The sequence below is a fragment of the Bombus pyrosoma genome, linkage group LG12 (genome assembly GCF_014825855.1).
Source record: "Bombus pyrosoma isolate SC7728 linkage group LG12, ASM1482585v1, whole genome shotgun sequence".
Lineage (NCBI taxonomy): Eukaryota > Metazoa > Arthropoda > Insecta > Hymenoptera > Apidae > Bombus > Bombus pyrosoma.
In genome coordinates this window covers 7267360-7289775 of record NC_057781.1, presented here as the reverse complement: position 1 = coordinate 7289775, position 22416 = coordinate 7267360, and the positions used below count along the sequence as shown (strand labels likewise).

Here is a 22416-nt window from a genome sequence, read left to right as displayed (position 1 = left end):
TCATAGAAATCTTGTCCATTTTCCAGTTGAAACTAGCAAACGTTCTTTGGTCTGGTACTGACGACTTATCGTCCAAATAACAAACATGTAATTATGACAAGATTGTATAATATCGATCAAACCACGTTAAACGACGTCGTCGACGCCAAACGTCGACAATGACAAGTAGGTTCGACGATTCGTAGAAATATTAAAACCAACGAACTTCTTCGAATCTGAAATTCGTGATCTGTCGCGTGACGATTTTCTCGATCTTAGGTCTGTTTCGCGTCTCGTCGAATTGTACGATTTCTAGATGAATAGCAGAAGAAGAGGAATATGAGAAGAGAAGGAACTTTTAGATGCGCGCTGCTAAGCACAAAAGCTAGAAAATGCTAGAAACGTAGATAAAAGCGGTTTCGATACGATTCTAGGTCAGCGTCCTGGCCTCGAAACGGTCACGAGAAGCCGCCCATTCCTCGGCCTCCACGGACGAAGAAACAAGGAAGAAAAGAGAGGAACGTCGCTCGACCCCGTTACACGAAAACCCGTTATGCGACGAACAACGACCGGCCGACTGACTGACAAAATCCTCGTTTCCTTTCTGTTTCTCTCTGTCTTCCGCTAATCGAGTCTTCCTCCCTCACAGGGTCGATCTTCCTCCGTCTATTCTTCCCGCCTTTCTCTCTGTCTTTCGTCATTTTATAACACGATATGCACGCCTAAGAGTTTGTGTTCTATTCATCAAGTTTTAGATTCAGCAATAAAATTCGATCATTAGTTGTAGTAGCCTTCTTTTTTTCTTCTTCTTTGTCAATCAAATTTTCGGTAATTTAAGATGTACAAAAGAAACGTGGTTTCTTCGAAACATTTTCGTTTAAATGTTTTAAATATTATACGAAACAGAAATTCGTATGTAAGAACTTTGATATTCTTCGTCGATTGCAGAACATACAACGGCAAACGTATAAATAGGAAAATGTTTATTTCTAATTCCTAGTATTAATGGTATTGTCGACATTCTATGTTATAAATTCCTGAAAATATATGAAAGTGTCTTGAACATGTTAATTTACATGATATAGATCACTTGTTATTTAACAAACGGTTAATCAGGGGTTTCGCTATTAAAAATGATCATCTGAAAATTTGATATTCAAATGTAAAGTTGGCGGTCTATCGAACGTCACAATTACGAGAATAAATACCAATAACAAGGACGTAACAACGCAGAAATAGGTACGATGGAAATTCTTAGCGATAATGGTTGTACGTTCATGTACATTATGCATTGCAATTTAACACATCGTGTATTACGAGGTCGAGAAGAATACGCAATATAATGACGCCGAACGTAGCATTAGATTATTATCCGTTGTGCAATCGGAACACGAAATTATCGAAAAACATGGCCAGGAAAAGTGAAAGTTCACCTAAAACGTTGCCGCTAAACGAGGGCGTAATATTATGCCATTGCGAAAACGTTCAAACGAAGAATCAAAATCGGCCTTCCAGTATATATAGATAAAGTCAGATTTCTTTTTTGAATTTTTCTTTTCGATCGAATTATTAGTTATCTTGTGGACCTGAAGTTATCGCGGAAAGGAATATAAACAATTCCATCTCCAAACTGAATAAAAAGACTCGTGATACGGCTGATACAAGAATGTGCAATCAAAAGCTCGTTATCAAATATCAGGGCTTTAGAACTGTAATAAAAAATATTTTCTCAATTAAACGTTCATATGCCATTAGAGTCGATTTCGGTACGATGGCTAAGAGATTGTTAGAGGTACGAGGCAGAGTTTACTCGTGGAAATTCCACTGATTTTCTTTATCCATTTCTTCCAAACGATCCTAACAAATTCCTCTCTCTGTTTCTCTCTCTCTCACTCTCACTCTTCTATAATTCAAAAAGCGTGACATCGGTTTTCAAGCATCGCGTTTGGCGGACCGCCAAAAGACATATGTTGCTAGTAACTTTGGGACCATTAAACGAGTGTGCTTCTGTAAGTAGCTTAACTTTCGTTCAGAATGACACAAAATGCGGAAAGGCTTTCGGGTAGATCTCGAGATAATAACAAATTGTATAATAACTCGAACATCATCAGAAACATTGAGCTTATGTCGGTGAAAGAATTTTGGAAAAGTGAAATTTTTGGTCAAGGCTGCCTACGAACGGATATTAACTCAACAGTCGATAGAAGATTATGATTTATTTAATCTACAGATTGCTTAGGGCTATCGTTCCTAATGAATTTACGTAACTCGTAAAATGCAAAATGAGCGACTGAATTCTTATAATCAGATAATTCTTATAATCTGTGGTAGTACAGGAACCCTGTTAGGACGTAGGATCTCGTTAAAACTAATCGACTTATACAAGGTATTCAGCGAAATGGTGTGCACTACTTTTAAAATACACTTGCGATAACGTAGGGAAAAGAATGTTTCAAACGGAGGTTGATCTATTTTGAATCAGCTACAAATTCAAATAAATAAAGTGGATAACAGAGAAAGATTTTTTATAAAAATATTCTTCTATAAGAGATCAAGGTCAGCTTGGTTTACTAAATGGCAAGATATAAATATTCCCGACCTTATAGTGTCGTAACTGATAGCGGAACGAGTTAAGCAACTTAAATCGCTAAGAACTTCGGGTGACCTTGATTCCAGAAATCTCGAATTCATTGACTGGCTGGTTCATTAATCCAGGAAGTTTGATTTAACACGTTCGTCGCCACGTCGCATATATCTATGTGACAGGTATACTTCCGTGGGGGCCCCGTCATCAAAGTATGATGACGCTTTTCTTGTTCGAGTTAATTAAATATACGATATTATATATAGCATATACAAGATAAAAATATTAAAAACACATTATACCATACTTTTTATTCGTTTATATTCTGGATAATATATTACATTATTCTATATCGCATGGTATTTGTATAAACGTTCCAAACACTATTGGGGGTGATTTTGGGCACTTCGAACAATAGTTGCAGACTCCGTCATCACTACTCTCCTCGCTTTCAAATATATTTTCACACTGTGTACTGAACATTTTGTGAATGAAAAAATCACCGACGTACGTCTCACAAATATGCTTCTCGACTAAATGAAAGATCTGAGATATCTGCCATGAGATCCACCGAAATGCTCTAGCTGGCAAGCTTATCGCTTTCTCCATTTCAGAACTAAATAATCTTTTCTTTACAATGAATCGAAGGCGATAAACAATGGATAGAAGACGATAAACAATGGATCCCCGCTGAATTTACGTTCTGCATACCGGCGGTCGGATTTGGGCCCCGCAGGAAACTTAGCCGAATCACGCTGATATTACGGATAACGTTAGAACGGATATTACGAATAACGTTTGCGCTGTCAATAAATTGCAGTAGTCCAAATTACCAGATTACCTTTTATGCAGCAAAAGATAAGAGTCACTCGAATTTTTCTACACGACGTTGTAAAAATTTTTCAAAAAAATCTACTTGTCAAAGGGAAGCTCCGTTAAGAGAAAAATGTACCGTAGAATTGATCTTGAACATGATTTTCTAGTTCAATCTTTTTTTTTTTTTTTTTTTGTTTAATTTATTGCAACGTGTAGTACCGATCACATCGTGTAGTACTCAAATGCACTAATTGTTCTCTCGAAAAGAAAATGTTATAGTCTTATCAGGCTTTACATTGATATATTTGCAATTAATTTGCATTTCAAAGCGTCCGTAACGCATACGCGTTGGTATCTGTTACCGATCGCTCGTTGTTTATTTGTAATGCACATAGGTAAAAGAGAGTTGAGTGAGCTTAAAGATCCGTGCACAACTGCACACGCGAGATTGTAAGAAATGTCTGTTACAACTCAATTGAAAATGAATACCATAAATGGTCTAAACTCAATACCACGAAAATTTCAGGATGATACACTTTGGAGTTTCTCAGTGATGAAATTTTTGAGTAAACTACATACTTACGGCATCTCGTGATAGAAAAAAACGATCTCGCACAGCACAAAATTTCTAATGGTGTGTCAACGGCGTTAAGGCAGCAATGACCTATCAACTGGCGTGTTCAACAACTGTTTGTTTTATTCTCACAATCGCATGTTTTTTCTTTTCTGAAGATTCAAAATATTTTTTGACATATATATATATATCAGTTATCGAGAAGTATGTGCTAAGAGAAGATGATCATCCATCCAGCCGATTGGCAGCCGTTTATCTAGAGAACTATTCGCTGAACAAAAAAGAAAGCCAATCAGGAATAAAGATGTAAAAAGAGGCAAAATATCTCATTTCAAATTCTCAGACGTTCATTGGAAGAATCAGGCAAGTGGAAATATCGAAAAAGGTGTATTTTACAAAAAATGTGAGAAATGCCATTTCTTATATCCGGTCACACCCATGATTTTCTAAATTTAGAATATTAACATGACTGCTTAAATAAGTCATATTTAGTGCGGTTTTGTCCGATTTCCCCGAACTTCTGGACTCGCCCGGTTTCTTCCATCAAGGCCTTCAATTCGAGGAACAACTCAAAAAACGCTAGCGTGACAACTACAGAGTACTTCGTTTAAAAAATAAAGCAGAAAATATTGAAATTTTCGTTCGTTCGATGTATTTCGTAAAAGGAAAAATGTGTATCATACATATCGTTCATACATCGCATCAGACAATAAAACACAGTGCTACTTATCTTTTCATTGATAAAGAATAATAACTGAGTGATTATTGAAATCGGCATGTAAATAAAGCGATTTATATAATAATTACTTGTAACAACAATAAATGTCTACGATATTATCATAAAGAATTCTCGCTGTCTTCTGATATTCATCGTTGTCGAGTAGCCTTCTAATTATTTTAAAGAATATTTGGAATCACCAATGTTTCTCTAGCGCGATAATTCTAAAATTAATAGATTTAAATATAATAGATTCATGATCATCGGTAAGGACAGTTACATGATGCAAAAGGTCTCTGCAATCACCTTGGACGACAAAGACTTGTACCCAATCTTCATTACATAATGATCGATACTTAAAATCTAATTACCGCGATTCTCACACCTGTCCACATTGGTCGTGCGTTTTAAAATCGTTTGTGTTTTATTATAAATTTTATATTAAATAATTTAATTCTACAATTACTTGGTTACCTATTAAACACTTACGTGGTTTAAAAAGACACTTGTAAATAGAAGATGTATTATCTGAGCAATCTTCAAACATCTAAGATAAGGATTGTAGCGAAACGCCAATGATAACGTAATGTATACACTGTAAAACGCAACTAGCTGATGAGGATGTTAAATTGTTAAAATACATAAAACATGAAACAGCTAGAAGATGTTTCCACTACCATCACCACCACCGCCATTAAAATCCAGATTCATGATTCTGTTTGTTCCAATCATTTTTCAGAATCGCTTGTGGCGGACTCTGGTGCCATTTCTCTGGCTGATGCTAAATATTCTGACCAAATAACATTCGTTTCGTTATTCGAATGTAGAAAGTAATTTTTATTTCTTGATAATTCGAAATCTAACCGAATAGTAAAAACAACATTAATTTGATATCTAGGAAAATTCTCTTGTGAACGAGGAAATATAACAGATAAGGGAATATATATAGAATGGAGACTCAACCCGTAGCATAATTATCTCTTCTGTTTTCAACCAATTTACCTGTGTTTGATAAAAGAAAATTTGGACAGGGTACCATGAAGCCAGAGAAGAACAGTTACAAGCACGATCGAAGCTTATTCAACGTAACATTATAATACGAAGATCATTAAAATTCTGGTAGGTGTTTCGTTTGAATCATATCAAAGACGCGCTTTTCCTGTAGATCGTTCTGGCATCACAAATCGAAAGTCGATGACCTTGTGACACACTTCTCGCGATTAATCCCCGTTAAACAAATATTGCTTACTAGTTACATGAGACGTTTCATTTTGGTGGTACGCAAACAAGATTTATCGAGGGAGCATATTTTCGTCAATGTCGGGCATATCACTCGTTGGCCATTATAAACGAGAGTACTCGGTATTTGCTTGCACGATGCGTTTGAAGCTTCGAATTTCGAACATCGACATATTCGAAACTAAAAATTTCGCGATGCAAATAAATTCTCAGAAAATTTCAGGTCTATTTAAATTCTTACAAAATCGTAAATTTCCGATTCGTAGCTGTTTTAAGTCGAACATCTGGAATTTAAGCTCTTATAAAGCTCGAGGTTTCGAATTCGGGGTCTTTTGAAACGGAAAATTTGTAATTCGAAACAGTCTTGTACGTCGGACTTCGCATTCGAATTCTAGCAAGCTTTCACTTTTCATCGCAAATTCTGACATGTCGAATTTTAATATCCAACTCCTTCGAACTTCCTTCTTCGTTACAATTTTTCTTCTTTTTTTCTTTTTCTCTTCCTTTTTTTTTTTTTTTTTTTAACAATCTTTAGTAGATTCCTGCAATTTGTCCTGTAGGACATTCGACAGGTTCTATCAGCTTGTTAAGGGTAGGGTGTGGGTGCTAATTCCATTGCATCAGTGCTATCGCAAGAATCGGATTTTGCGTCATTAGATCCTGCGGTTGTTTTATTCTCAGTGTTGTAACGGTACTGGCAGTGTACGGTGTATTGGCTAGCGCGTTTGCTTGGTTTTATCGTTCTTGTGCTCTATCTGTCGGATATTTGCTGGATTTTCTCCTTTACAGCGGCGATTTATGGATCTCTGATTAGTCCTTCACTTCGTACATACCAAGATACGTCCATTATCGTAGGAAACACGATCGATTGCACCATTCTGACTTCCATTTTGGCAATGTGGCTTTTAGTTATTTTAACGCGTAATTAGATACCGTACGTCAGTACTGTTTTTTTTATTACGACTTTATAGATCAGTAACTTGTTTTCTACACTTAGTTTCGAAAGATGGTTGGATAACCGGTACATGTCACGTTATTCCTTTTAATTCTTACTTGTTGCATCTTTTTGCGTATGCGCTGTTTTCAAGTTGCTTTTGAAGCCAGGTGTTTCGCTATTTTTATTCGCGGTGTTTCATTGTTCTGAAGCGTGACTTTTGGAGCGTCTTCTTCACGGATGGTGAAAGTAATGCAACTACGTTCGTTGCAGTTGAAACCCTAAATCTTGAGGATGATTTGTCATTATTTCGTTTTTTTTTTTCGTTTGTTTCAATTTCCAACGGGTATCGATAAAGCAGAATAAGAAACGGACTTGTTTTCTTTCACACGTTAATTAACTCGTACGCATGCACAGAGCGACAGACGAGAGAAACTTCACGACACATACACGGCTAATGGATTGTACCCGCAAAATTTGCAAAATGCATCGCTAAAACCGTATAAATTTCTTACGTCACTGTATGATCTTCCAATTTGTAATGTAGATTCAATAAGAAGAATACGACCATTGTATGCGTTAGCGATGAACTTCGCCTGAGATAATTAGGAGAAAAGTTAGTTAATTCTGATCAATCGCCGTTCTCTTTATACATATTTCATCGCTCTTTCTTCGTTTGAGCGAAAATGGTACTATTTTTATTCGCCGTTCTAACCGCACGAGCATGCAAATGTCGTAAACATTCAATTTAAATCCATAAAATTAGACATTTTCAGGATCGGAGTATTAATTCGTATGAGACTACAGTTACGAATGACCTTGCTTCCGTCCATTATAATCAAACTTTATCACTTTTAATTATCAGAGATTTTTATCGCCTGATAGTTTCTCCAGCCTGAAAATGCGTGACAAATATCTCCAATGCGCACAATGTTTTATCGTGAAAAAATATTTATCCACCTGACGTTGATCGTAGCAACGAAAACGCAGTAAAAGACAAAAAAAGGAAGGGAGAAAAGGATAAGAAATTTTTCCACGAAGAGTCATAAAAATCGAATTTTACGCGAAGAAGTCCTATGCAAAGATCGACGTTCATTCCCCAGACTTTACATAGGAGATCTTTCCAGATGCGTATTTTTCTTCTCTTTTTTTTTTATTCAGAGGTGTTTATTACGATCGACTCGCCTGTAGAAATTTTTGACAAATTACATGACGTTGTGACACGACACGAACAGCAACTTCGATTGTTACATATTGTGTGTGATATAAGGATCAGAATAAAAGAATTATAAATAACAATAGTTACGTGTAACAAGCGTATATAGCAAGAACTGGACCGATTAGAGCGAGTCTTTCTACCAGGTTGAGGCTTATAGATATTTTAATTTTTCTTTGCAGGATTATTTAATTGAATTAATTTGGATCGTCATGAATTTTTAGAAGCATACAGATATTCGACAAGCATTATAAGCATAATAAGCATTTATCAGAATGATTGCAACGATCTAATCGCACTCACGATTGTGATCGTGATTTTGCTCGATGCGATCTTAGTCTCTTGATTTTAATCGAATTATCTCTTATAATACGCTTCGATATAGCTCGCATACGAATATCTATATTCACTTAATTTTAATTCAAAATTACATTACATGTCCTGCATACAGCGTACATTTATTTCGTTTAACATCAAAGATGAAAAATAACTCACTTCTTTTTTATCTCGTATCCGAATAAAATATTCATTTCTTTTTTCTCCCGATTTCAAAATTATAAATATTCATTTGACGTCGTTAACATAAAATATACAGGTGTCGCGACGCGTGCAAAGAACAGCCATGCTCTCCTCTAATCAGAAACTATCACGGCATATCACTGTGAAAAGTCACCGTGATCGAACGAACGCGATCGAATAACTCGTGATTCTCACAGGTGCCAGTTCACGCCATATCTCTAAACGCGATTACACGTACCACTGCTGAATGTCCTCATTTGTATCAATGTTTCATTGGTCGCGACGGCTTCGTATGAAAAGTATCGTTGCCAAGATACGGAAAACGAGTATCGCGATATTGTGACTCACGAGAATCGTCGTGTGAACTTCACGTTGCCTTCGCGTACGTACGTTCGTTATATTCAGATACGCGTACCTCCGTGTGAAACCGATCCTAAGAAAAAGTCGAGTCAATTAGAATAAAAATCGATAAAAATTCGCATCTTTCGTCGAGTTAATATTTGTTTGCGAAATTTTTTGATTTCGCGTGTTTACTCGTTTCTCCGAGATTCGTTAACACCTCTGTTCGAATGCCTAGCTTCATCGCGTTGTATTCGCGTTTTATCTCCGAATTTCTTCTTCGTTTCGTTATATCCGCTGATTTACAACCGCGTTTCTGTCTTGCCGGGAACTTGCTTCATATTCTATCATTAACCCTTTGCGCTCGAGGACTTTTTCGGTGGGGCGTAGCAGCTACCCCCGGATGATTTAGCGTATACGTGGCGCGTGTCTTACAGCGTAAAATGATTTTATATAGGAATTAACTTACACAAAAAAATTATATTCTAATAATTTATCTATATTTACATGTTTGGAAATGTGATTTTGTAATATTAATTTCTGTATCTTTTTATGATAATTTATAAAGCATTCACCAAGATGCGTTCTTCAATATAATTGATCTAATTTTTCAAAATCAAGTTCACCTTCGTTTCAGCTAATCTCACTTCCGAGAACCATTTTTTAAGGGTTCCTAAACTATAATACTTTTGCCATGATCGTCGAATCCAAACTAACTTTGCAGACGTTGTCAGAACCATAGTTTCGGAGGCATATGGGATTAAATATTTTATCTCCATTTTGAAGTCTAACACTTTACACTTCCTAACAAAGAACATAAAGAACCAAGGAACCAATTTACCAACCAATATCGCACTCTCATCAATCGCAGATGTCGAAATCTAACATAAGCAGGGACTGTCGCTTGTCGCTCGCCACTAGAATTGCAGCATGGAACGCCGTGGTGAGTGAGAGTCACCTTTCGAGTGCAAAGGGTTAATTTGCACTCTCTGCTAATAGGTTTGCTTGGCTAGATCAGGTATATTGCATAGTTGTTTGATCTTAAGAGTAAAATTTGTGTATATATGCTTAGAAGGGACATTAGCAAGCGTAAATGATCGTCTTAAACGAAACTTCGGTACTTATGATGTGGTTTTTGAAAAAAGAAATATTTGATGTGTATCTTCCTCTTTTTCTGCTTCTTTTGCTTTTTCTCCCGCTCCTCTTTTTTCTACGTGCTCATATCTACGTCGAAGGAGGAGGAAAACTGTGGACAACGTTCAGAGGGAAACGTATTCCACGAAACACCTCGGAAACTATTTTTATATTCGTCGTTAGAGTTTCATGCTTTACGTTTTGTGTTCGAATTTGTACGTTTTTGAAGTTTACACGCAGCGAGAATATGGAATATAAGAGGTGCACTCCAAGATGAAGCTTAAGTTGCAGATTTTAAATCTAAAGGTAAGTACGAACGATGTTGAGGAGCTTGGTGGTTGGAAGACCATAACAACGAACCAAAGAGAAATGCAACTGAAAGCCCGTGCTAACTCGCAGCAAAAGGACTATGAACAAATAAACAATAAATAAGTAATAATATCTGAGAAACTATTAGTTTTAGAAAGATAGCTGAAACGTACACGCTGCTTGTTTCTAGCCAGGTAAAACGTCTTAAAAAATTATTTCCTTTAAAAAGTATAATGAAGACCAGCGTATATTGCTGCAAAAGGTATAACAAAGATTAGCATGTTGCTGCAAAATATTCATCCACTTTTGGTCTCTACCATGGTCACATTGATTAGTGCTCGGAAGAAATCTGAAAATGTACATATGAAGACTACAAAATATTGATCGCAAGTATGTAAACATTACGCAGAGATTGCGATAGATCTTGCAATAAATCAGAATAACATTTAAACAGCCATATTTAATGCTCGTTATATACTTAAAATAGATTGAGTCATACAATATGCTAATCTCTTATTTCAATATTTCTTTCAAATAAATACCTGTACGTAACTTCTTCGTATATATTTTCAGATTAGTTTCCAATATTAGATGTCGACATAATCGTGACAATCCTGTCATTACGGTGGCAACGAAACTTCAAAATGTTCGCGCGAGTGAGCAAATACTCTTCGCGAGACAGTGTATCAAGATCGTTAAGCATCGTTTAAAATTGTATTCCTGGTGACTCGTCGATCTGCAGATTTTCAAAATTCTTATCTTCTTATTTGAAATAACTGAACAATGTAGGCCACACACTTGTACGTACAAATCGAACGTATACCGAAATCTGTCAGATTGAGTCATTTTTATCATGTTACGCAATTCATCAATTAACGCCGACGAGTCTCTCGCATACATTAGATAAGGGTGATACAAACAATTTGACCGTGATTTATTTTCCCGCGGCGGCTACACATACAATAGATCCGATTCGGGTTTAGAACGAGAACGATATCAATGTCGTGGCCAATGACCCTCGTCAGTGAGAAAGAGGGAGTAAAAGAGAGAGGCCGACTCGGCGCGGCGTGGCGGCCAGACGTAGCTTCCTCGTTGTACAATGAAATTTCCTCTTTAACTAGCGATTAAACGATTCGAACCTCCGGTTGCGGGTTTAATTCGTGCGGATTCTTCTTATTCGACTAAGTGCACCGAGCCTGTTCTATTTTAGGCTACGATCACACGAGCATTGAAACAAAGAATGTTAGCAGATTGTTAACGAGACACTTTCCTAGCAACAAATTAAACTAACTAACTAGCTAACTAGCAATACTTTTACAAAAGAATAAATTCGTTCGTATTTGATATATTGTGATATTTTTAGAAAGGCGATTAGAGGAATAATCAGAAATTTGTTTTACCTGCTAAATGTTACAATCGTTACTATGAGTTTTCTAATGCTTAAAAAACCACGGTTTATTAATAACTACTGACTTACAACTTATGACATGAATAATATCTGCTCGATATATATTTCTCTTTTTTTATCAAGACAAATTTATTTATGCTGACAGCTATAAAAAATTAAATCGTGAAGTCGTGTGCCTCATGATAAATGTCTTTTTTTACAATTTTTATTTTTTTTCGATTTTTATTCGACAAGAGGTCAACATATAATTTAGCTTCTGATTAGTGAAGTGAATTATTATTTAAGAAGTTAAGTAATTCGAACATGAATCATTTTTGTTATGAGTCCCTTAATCATCGTGTATGCGTGTGTGTGCATACGAGCATAGAACGTTACATCTGTGGATTATCTTTTTACAAAGGATTAAATACGTTGCAATGTGATTGTATGTATCGCGTGGGATACCAATTGGAATCATCCGCGGATAACGTAAGTTTTAATTAGGATGCTGACTGATACGTTCCGTCATTAAAGTGTTAGCTAGTTACTTGAATTCAAGTCGCTGATTATTAAACAGCTTGACCTCAAGTATGTGTTCACAGAAGTCAAGTAACTTGACTCGACATAATCTAACTACAAGTGGGTATCCGATGGAAAATGAATTTCTAACATGGCGTATGGCTAAAATTGACTTAATTTGAGGAATCAATGCCAAGAAACACGAAGCTATAAATAGCACCTTACGTTGTCTAATAACTATAACTATTGTTTCTGTTCGAGTCAGAGAATAGAACTTGAAAGAACTTCAACTTTACTTGCTAGAATTTCGAGAGAACTTGTGTGCCATTTAGGACATAGATCTTATCGGGTTTTATACTGGTAGTTTAATGATCGAGACGTTGAGACGGTCAGAGGACAGTTCAAAATGTGTTTCATTGCCCTCGAAACCTTCGAGTTAAGGTCATTGTCAGTCTAGCTTTGATCTTTATTAATTGGCGTTGAACGATGTGTCTTTCTCTCTCTCATGTGGGTAGTGTCCATGGACTTAACAACAAAGTTGACAAAGAGGGTAATCACTCTGAAGAAGAGCAATGTGACAGAGTATAAAGGCAAAGAAATATTAAGACATTTTGTCGTGCTAATTCTTAACTACTCGTACTGAAATTTTCAGAGAAAATTGATACAAAGGACACGAATTATAATAATACGATGATAATCCTACTTAGAAAACAACAGAGGTTGTCTAAGTCCTAACAGTAATATTGAATTTCATAAACCTTAAACTCAATTTTCTCAGTTTATAAACAAGAGGAGGCAGAACAGTTAAGAGCTAGAGCGATGATTTGTCTATTATCGAAGTTGGATATTATTCGAATTGTTTCGTATAAACATTTATCCAAGATAATTATCCGAATAAGTGTTTACATTAATCGAACATTTTATTCGCATAATAGTTATCTGCGCCTCGTAACAGATTATTTTCACTCGAATAATGATCGTAGAATCATTCGGATAACAATACGAATAATTATTCATTTATTTCCACTTGATTCTGTGCAAGTTTATTAATACGATTTTGAACTATTATATTACTTTACCGAGGAATAATAAACTTTGTATATAATAATAAACTGTAATCCGAAGTTTGGAAAAAATGATTTATAAAAGTCAATATTGCAACAACACGACAGTGAAGCTTGAAAATATAATATTTCGTGATATAATATACTTTGCCTATTTTTGATGTTACGTAAAGCTATTCATACACATGTAAATATTATATATTAAAACATATAATTTTATCAGAAGAAATTTTTAAGCGAATAATTTTCGGTTTGAAAACATACTTGTTGAGATAAATATTTGTCCGATAGGATATCTATGCGTTATTTGTTCGCTATTTACTAATTAGTTATTCATATTTAATCATTAAAGGAGAATACAATTTTTCTGAGTACCCATCACTAAACTACTAAAATCCATTTATGCAAATTTATACAAATATTCCTAAGAATTACGAAGATAAATAAAGATATGTTATTTTAGGCGAAAAGGTTTTCACCTATTAAATTTTATAACGACTTTACAATATGATATACTATACTTTGGATGTTTTATATAATTTTTCGTATCATATTAGGTGAATTGTAATAAATTTTACTTTGTTCGCCGTAATACATTCTAACATGACAGTTTCACTCACGTAATCATGATATTGGATATAAAATTTAAAAATGTAAATTAATTGAGACAAGATTCGTTGTTTATGGCTACTTAAGCTTCTTTCGTTCACAACAATTTCTTCCCACGAAGAAATTATGTTCTCGACTGTGGGAATAGATGGGAGTTAAAAGACGACTAAATCTGATGCGAAAGAGATGAATGTGGCAGTAAATTATAATTCAGTTCAATGATCCTCACTAGAAACGGCGCTTTTATGCAGATGACTTTCTCTGCTAAACTTCCGATTCTTTTACACGCGGCACAGTAATTTCTTCTGTTGCAATCCATACACTTCTTACTTTATACCTTACTTTTTACACGAATCTTCGCTAATATTAAATATTAAAAGAAAACACTGTTATATAACTGCATAATACGAATAAAATTATTTAAAAGATTACATCTGATATATCAAGCAAAGAATCTTTCTGAAAATTTCTGCGCGCCTCTAGTCGTCCATGCATGACTAGATCGCGAATGTTTACCCACTTGTGGAAAATTTAAAAACCTGCAAATTGTTCGTTTTCGTTGCTCGGCGGTAAAATAAAACGCGTATTATTTGCCGTTATACACATTAGGAAAGAAACTTTTTGCTCGATTCTAATCTATTTATTTGTTGTAGTACATCATCCACCTCATAGAAAGTCGTACGAAATTTATCAAACGATCTTATCTTCGCGGTAACATGAAAGCGAACAAGCTAATCATACACAAAAATGGAACACTATTTTTATCTATCGCAAAGAAAAAAAAAAAAAAGAAAGTGGAAAAGAGAAAGAAGCAACAAGAAATGTACCTACGATATAAGATGCAATACTGAAATCAAGATACCGCTAAGTAGAATTACAAAACCATATACAATCACAGGATACATCACGATTCCACAGCCTTACTTCATGCACGAATGTACATACGAATGTAGTCCATAGGTTAAAATGATAAAAACTCACCGAACTGATTTCAAAGATCGACAAATTGGAAAAGAACTATATACAGATACGTTGACTTGAATGATGGAACACGAATCTCTATAATCCCGTACAGCGACCACAATGGTCGACGTGAGCTGCAATGCGTGTCGAGGATTACTAAGGGACCGAAATGTGGGCCAGCTACTTTAAAGACGAGTCAAGTAACGAAAGGTGAACTGAGCCTACCTGGGACCAATCAGAGTAGCGTGTACCTGACTCTGTTTGAGTCAGTGAAAGACAACTTCTCCCCACTTATCTACCTATTAATGCATCTATACAATACATCACACGTGGTACATGTGCGCATGCATGCATGCATACATTTGCATACATGCACATACACTTACATGCGCAAACGCAGAGACACGAATATTGGAATTAGGAATCACTTTTCACGGTCCTCGCTCAATGTCAAGAATTCACTCGCATATAATATTATCGTTAGTATATAATATTATACTATTATAAATACTATTATGGCGCAGAATGTAAATGGGACTGTGGTAATTAATATGTCTGATCATTTCTGGAACGATTATCTTGTTTGCGTGATTAGAGAAATATCTTTCAAGTTAAGAAGGTCACAAAGGACATAACCTAACAAACACGAAGATGGTACTCTGCTGGGGGTAGCCACTCACATGATAATCAAATAGTTAAAAAATTCTACCAAATATCCAAATTGGGCAAATTGTGAATGCAAAGTATTAAATAAACAAAAAGAAAAAAAGTTAAGAAGATAGTGGTTCGATCAGAAATTTTGATCATTGATAAAAACGAGGAATCAACAGCAAATATAAATGAATTTCAGTTGTTTAGTCCTTGTAATGCTAAATGCGATATAATTCGTTTGTAACAGAAATTTAATTGTACATGAAAAAAGATATGAAACCTCTTGATAAGCAGATTATTAGCGGAATTACGAGTTAACGGGTCTTCTATGGTTAAGTGCGCAATTATTTTTCTACTTTCTATCGCTGCTGTATGCGAAGACTACAGATGAAGAATACGATAAGTTACATTTTTCTAGGTTTTTCCTTTTTTTATAGAGAAACGATCAAAAATAAAATTCAATAGAATGTCGATCAATTTCATGTTATCAAAATTTATTTGTTCTCGAAATATTTGTTTCTCCTTCCCCGAAATTTTCGAACTATCGTTCGTTGTTATATCAACGTTATTAATTTGTATCATCGACTCCGATAAAACATCATTTACTTATCAACTGTCTTACGTACTATATCTTCGAACCTAACAAGTTCTTTTCGTTTAATCACAGATTGGTAATAAAATCAGAAAATCAACAAAACGATACATATTCATCTTGTTTTCCTCCTGTGATCTTCATACGGATCGTTGGTAATTCTTTCAACGAAGGAAAGTAAATTTCAGTGGAACGTAGATTAAGCTCGCGTACCGGAATAAATGGCTGTGTACACAGGTCAGTAAAAACTACCATCTGAAATCTACCGTATTTAAGGAGCCTGGTCAGACGACTACACTTTCATTTTTTTTATACCTTATTTTTTGGAGATATTAAGGTGACTTTGAGTTTTTTTTACACAAAAATGTTACCCGTTCAGCTTTCGATAACAACAACAACAACAACAACAATAATAATAATAATCGCCTTGATAATTCGATAATCCTATCAAGCTAATGTACATATGCAATATAGAAATCAGACCAGATCATATTGAGAAATAAGGAATAGAACAGTAATAACAACGATGAATTCGGTAGAGTTCGTGACGTGTATGCTAATGTTAACCTAAGTATTATTGAAGCATCACCGAAGCACAGACTAGAATTTGACTACATGTTTATTAATTCGATGGTTAATTCATCATGCCTGTGCTAATTAATTACATGAAGCATTATCAAGACATAGGCTACGACTTGACTAAATGTTCGCTAATTTGATGGTAGTCGTTTAATTATACGCTACCGTACATAAGATCGATACGTACATTTAAAATCAGCAAACGCAGGTGGCTTTCCGTACAAGCAATTTTCATCTACGCCTATCCCTTGATCTCACGTGGTAGATAATCCCTGAGTCTACGGGGACTTGTTATGCGTGACCTCATTCTTACGTGCTCAGAAGATATACAGCATAAATATTCATAATGAAACTGAAGTTGAACTTCCGAATATTTCGAGCGACAAGGATAGAGAATTAAATGCGAATTAAAAAGAAAAAGTTGATCCTTTGGATCGCAGGCAACAAATCAAGTTTATTTTCGTTTTCCTGAATTTTCACTATTATCATTATTCTTTTTCTTCTCTTCTTTCCTTTTTTTTTACGAAAATTCACAAAATAAATATTTTTAGAACAGAGCTATGAAACGCTGAAAAGGAGACATACACACACTGTTGGTCGACCTTAAGAGAGGCATGCGATTCTCTGGAGGAAATTACACGTAACAGTAAGAACACAAATCGCTTATACTAAAACGCAAATATTCGAACAAAATTCGATAATAACGAACGCACACGAAAAGATAAAAATAAGGAAGATTATTAACGACAGACAGTCTAAGTCCAACTCTCTTTTCGTCAATGATCTACGATATCATAGAATTTTTGAAACATAAGCAAACATAAGAAGATAGAGGAAAAAATGAAGCTACTCTTATTCGCAGATGTTATGGTCATAAGGAACCAAGAATCTAATAGGAATACAAGAAAAGGTAAACACATTACACGACTACTGTGCAGAAATATTTGTACAACTTATAGCGGCTATTTTCTCTACTATTTTTTCCTCGTACTGGCAGATCCTATTTTTACAGATTCTCTCTTCTGACAGAGAATTGATATTAATTATCAATTTCCATCAATGTCTATTAACCGTATACGATAGCCCGAGATAAGAAGAGAGGGAAAAATTGTATCAAAGGGTTTCGTTCGTAGTATATTTAATATACATTTGTAATAATCTGGAAGTACTCAAATATTATTATGCGCGGTAGTGTGTGATCGACACGAGTCAAAAGAAATTGCGGACACTTCGTATTCAGACAAAGTTTACGTTCTTACAAAATTGTGCAATCGATACATATAGGGTGGGTTGCATGTTGAAATCGTTTTGTAATGTCTGCCATTGTGCTCGATACCTTGATCCCTTTTCACCCCGGCCATAATACGCAGAAAGTTAGTCATGAGTGAAAATATGATCGATCGAAGCAATTTCTATATTTATTGTAAATGATCGATTGCCATCGATATACATAATAAGTAAGCTTTCTGCCATAGAATGAATCGTGTACTTGATCTCGAATTAAAAAGCAAATGTCATCGCTTCGACGAAGTAAAATGATTTTCTTCGTTTCCTGATTACTAATCTATTTTTCTCTTTTTTTTTTGCAATAAGATTGCATAAATTCTGCTCAAAATGGCGTCTATATTATGATATGAACCTAATCGCAATCTAACCACGCATGAAATAAGTGATATACGGACTGTTTTTTCCTACGACGTTTCTTTTTTGTTACGATACAATTATTTGGCAGTCTGTTAATTAATTCTAAGATAAAAATATGTACTAATAAATTAACACTAAATTACGCACAGTGATTTTGCAAGAAAATTTCTTATATCGTAAAGTTATACATAGTTCAGTTACTTAGGTAAAACATAGTTTATTAACTATTTGTACGATCAAAGTTTTCTGATTGGATCAAGTGGTATTTCATTTCATTTTGTGTTTTACATTCACCGCCATAGAGATTAGTAATAGTATTAAATTAGATAAAAATTTCTGTCAATGAAGTAATCTAACTTTAAATAGTAATGGCCCTGAATTACTTATATTTAGAGTTGATTTCACGGAGAAATAGTCAGAGGTCCTAATTCGATGATCTCAGCAACTATTAGAAAAACAAAACATTGATTTTTACTTTGCATAAGAGTGCTTACAAAACACTTATAGTACACGTCGTCGTTGGTTTTTCGTTCGCCATGATCAATTGCATGGTTCTACTGTTAATTTTGTTATTTACCTATTAGAAGCTCGTGTGACTATATAATAGGATATTCATAGCGAAGTGATATAGTTGTATTATAGTTATACGTTTATAGCACAGTTAATAATATTCGGAAACATACAATATTAAAAGTTAGCAAAAGTTCAGTGATTTATGAGCGACACTGCACGCCGTTTACCATATTTTTGCATTGACAACTTCGCAATTTTGATTCTATAATGATTACAACTGGCATTCTTGCACATTGATTGCACAATTTTCACCACTTCCAGATTGTATATATGTATGAACGTACTGATCATATGCATTTTACGTCAACGCTTGCGAGAATATTATTTTTCCATGCAACTAGATTTCTTTTTTAGCACCACTTTTTGTATATTATTTTTTTATTTTTTTTGTTAGAACTCGATATCGCTTGGCGATTTGCAATTTAAGATTTAAAAATACAAAATATCAGCCTGTCTATGAAGAAACGTCCCTGGCACGCGCAAATATTCTACACGTTTAATTGCATACAAAACTTCGGATTCCAGGACTTTCGGCTCAGGATTTATATTTTTATCTCTTTGCTCGATCACTTTATTTCACTAGCAAGTACTTGTCAACTTATCGGTAAATAATCATCTTTGCTGTTACGTCTTTTGATGCCTGGTGTCTCGAACAATCTCAACTACATTTCTTTTCCTTCCTTTTCTTTTTCTTTCTTTTTTATTCGAGCTATTGGAATCAAAGTGGTCTGACTAACCTGAATAGGACTCTAAGTATGCAACGTTATTTTCTGAACTCGTTTTCTATCGTTTCTTTAAATTCCATTGAAATATATTTATCCGTGTAATTATGCATCTAACTAAACAGAAGGCGATATTCATTTTGGCAAAGATATCTGTACGTGTTTCAATAATTGTGAAAAGAGAAAATCTGAAATCCGTCATTTTGCCGGCTTTTCCCTTTCACTTATTATCTTTCCACGTACTTTTCATTTTATACGTTACACGAAATTCATCCAACAGTCGATGCATTAAAATTGGAAGAGTTACGTATCCCGATTTTAAAATAAGAGCCGGAAGTCTCATTCCGAGATTATAAAAGGAAATTTTCGCAGCCTCTATCGAAGACCGTAGTAAAGTGCCGTGCATAATTATGATAGTGTCATCGTTTCAATCGACACAGCTGTTCGATCATTTGGAATTTAAACGATTATATTAAGAAATAAGCATGAACGAGCCAAGAGGTATACGAGATCCAAGGGAAAAAATTAATTAGACGTAAATTATAGGTTTCGTTCTAGAACACGATAGTTCATCGATCATTTGGAACCTGTTTCCTTAAGAATAAGGTAAACCTCGGAATGGAAACCTGCCCTAGACACAAGTGCAATGACCTCGCATTTAATCTTTGCTTTTTAACTTCGTCACTTTATATATTATTATTATTGTTGTTGTTGTTGTTGTTACTTTACAGGTTACTTTCATGTTTACATCTCTTATATCTATTTCGCTTCTTATATATCTACCTCCTCCCTTATCCACTCTATTGTATTGTACTCCCTTAAATTATTCTATCTCTAATAACTAAAAACTAATGACTAAAAACTATTGAAACTTTTGGGCTTTCGCCTCCTTGCTGTGCTTCCTTCTTGTCGTTCCTCCCCGTCTTGTATTGCCCTTCTCTTTCGTCGCTTTATATATTTTTTCGGAAAGTTCGTTGACCTACTTGAAAATACAAAGTCGTGAACACTATATCACTTCTCAAACAGATCGATTCCTTTTACTTTCACTACATATATGCGTAATATCGTTGGGAACGATCAGAAGATACAGGAACCGTTTAAATCACGCTCGTGTGCCGATTAAATTAAAGAAACAACCGACTTTACATATGGGTAACGGTAGCCGACCTTTTTCTTCTTTTTTTTTTATTTGGATGAATTTCACAATCAATTCTCATTGAGAATTATAAGTAAATTTTTCTGGCGTGGTACTATGTCGTGTTTAATAAGTGTTTATCGTGTGTTTGATTCTAGTTGAACTCTAGTGCTTAAATCTAAAGGGTAATGTCTTTTTATCCTGCGGATCTGATCCGATGTGTCAAGAAATTGAGTAACTAGTGCATTAACGTTTACGTAAACGTCGAAAGGTCGAGTTTGGAAATTGTAAAATGAAGGAATCGTTATGCATAGATTAGGCGACATAATGCACAGAATACATGTACGTAAAACCATCCAGAGTAAAATACTCGTTATAATAATTAATACAACAAACGAATTTCTATTCCTCTAATTGTCCCCATAACGATATAAATTTTATACATAGACAAAGATTTTCTATAGGTCCTATAATAGAAGCCTTTTCGTTAGCTGAAACACAAGCGTAGTCGACAAGCGCAACAAAGTTAAAAAATGTATAAATTCGTGATTTCGTTTCCAGACATTCACCGATCTGATGATATATAGTATATACGTAGTTCTCGTTTAAAAACAAGCGAGATTACATTTGAAACGGACCAAATTCCGCAGGATGTTATGAAAGACCAATTAACGTTCCTATTACATACATATGTATTCCCATGTCCCACAAAAACTTTTCTAGTAAAAGTTTACGCACACGAATATGCGTGTCCGCGTACAAGTCGTAATTTTTCCTTTCTATTTCGACCTGTGCGGTGTTCTATGGTATTCAGCTCAAGGTACAATATGCAACACAAGAACATAGATAGTTCGGATGAGATTAATTGGCTATTATGGCAATTATGTCTCAATTTTCAGACTCGTTTAATCTTTTTCGGCGTCCGTAATACTGTAATCTTTTCTCGTTGATAGACCATGAACTACTGAGAAATTTCTAAACATATTAACAGAGTGTGCTATCATTTCGACCTTAGTTCGGAATAGTTCTGCTTGGTTGTTTAAAAACATCTACGATATCGTGACCTATTCCCAACAAGCCGTATATCCTCAGCTTATAATGTTTTGATATTATATGTTGCAGACAAAAAGCTTTGTACGCGTCATTGAGAAATTAAAGATAGCTCGCATGGGCTATCTCTTTGACAAGGAGTCTATCTCGGCGATTTTTTTCGTGATTTTAGAACTCACGAAAAATATAGACAAAACACATACATGATGAGATTACCTTTTGCTTTTAATAACGCGTATATGACGATTCGCATACCATTTGCGTGCAAAATTGTTCGCATAATTAGCGAACTGTATACACGTAAATGTATATTTATGGGATTTTATGTCTCTATGATTAATCATAGGAATGCAATCTAAATAGAGATATTTACTTTGAAAACTGAAAATTGAACGTTTCACTTTTGGTACTTTATATATTTTCCTATACTGTCTATTTATATTCTGTACAATAATTTCACGCTTTTAGATTCCCCATAAGCATATTTTTCACGCTAATGCATAGGTATACTCCGTGGAATGTAAAATCTCGTTTCTTGTAAAAACTTGGTCTCCGTTAGAATCGAAT

The 22416-nt window shown here is 34.9% G+C and overlaps 1 protein-coding gene across 2 annotated transcripts in view; it reads right to left on the bottom strand.

Moving 5' to 3' along the window:
- The window catches only part of LOC122573325 (putative fatty acyl-CoA reductase CG5065), a 43744-nt gene that overhangs the window by 7989 nt on the left and 13339 nt on the right, over window positions 1–22416 (bottom strand). The window contains exon 1 of one of the 2 annotated variants that reach the window (XM_043739506.1): window positions 14922–15079. The exons of the other annotated variant lie outside the window; for it this stretch is intronic. The gene's annotated coding sequence lies outside the window, so the exon portion shown is untranslated. Of the gene's footprint in view, window positions 1–14921; window positions 15080–22416 lie in introns of those variants that run through there. 2 annotated transcript variants of the gene reach the window in all.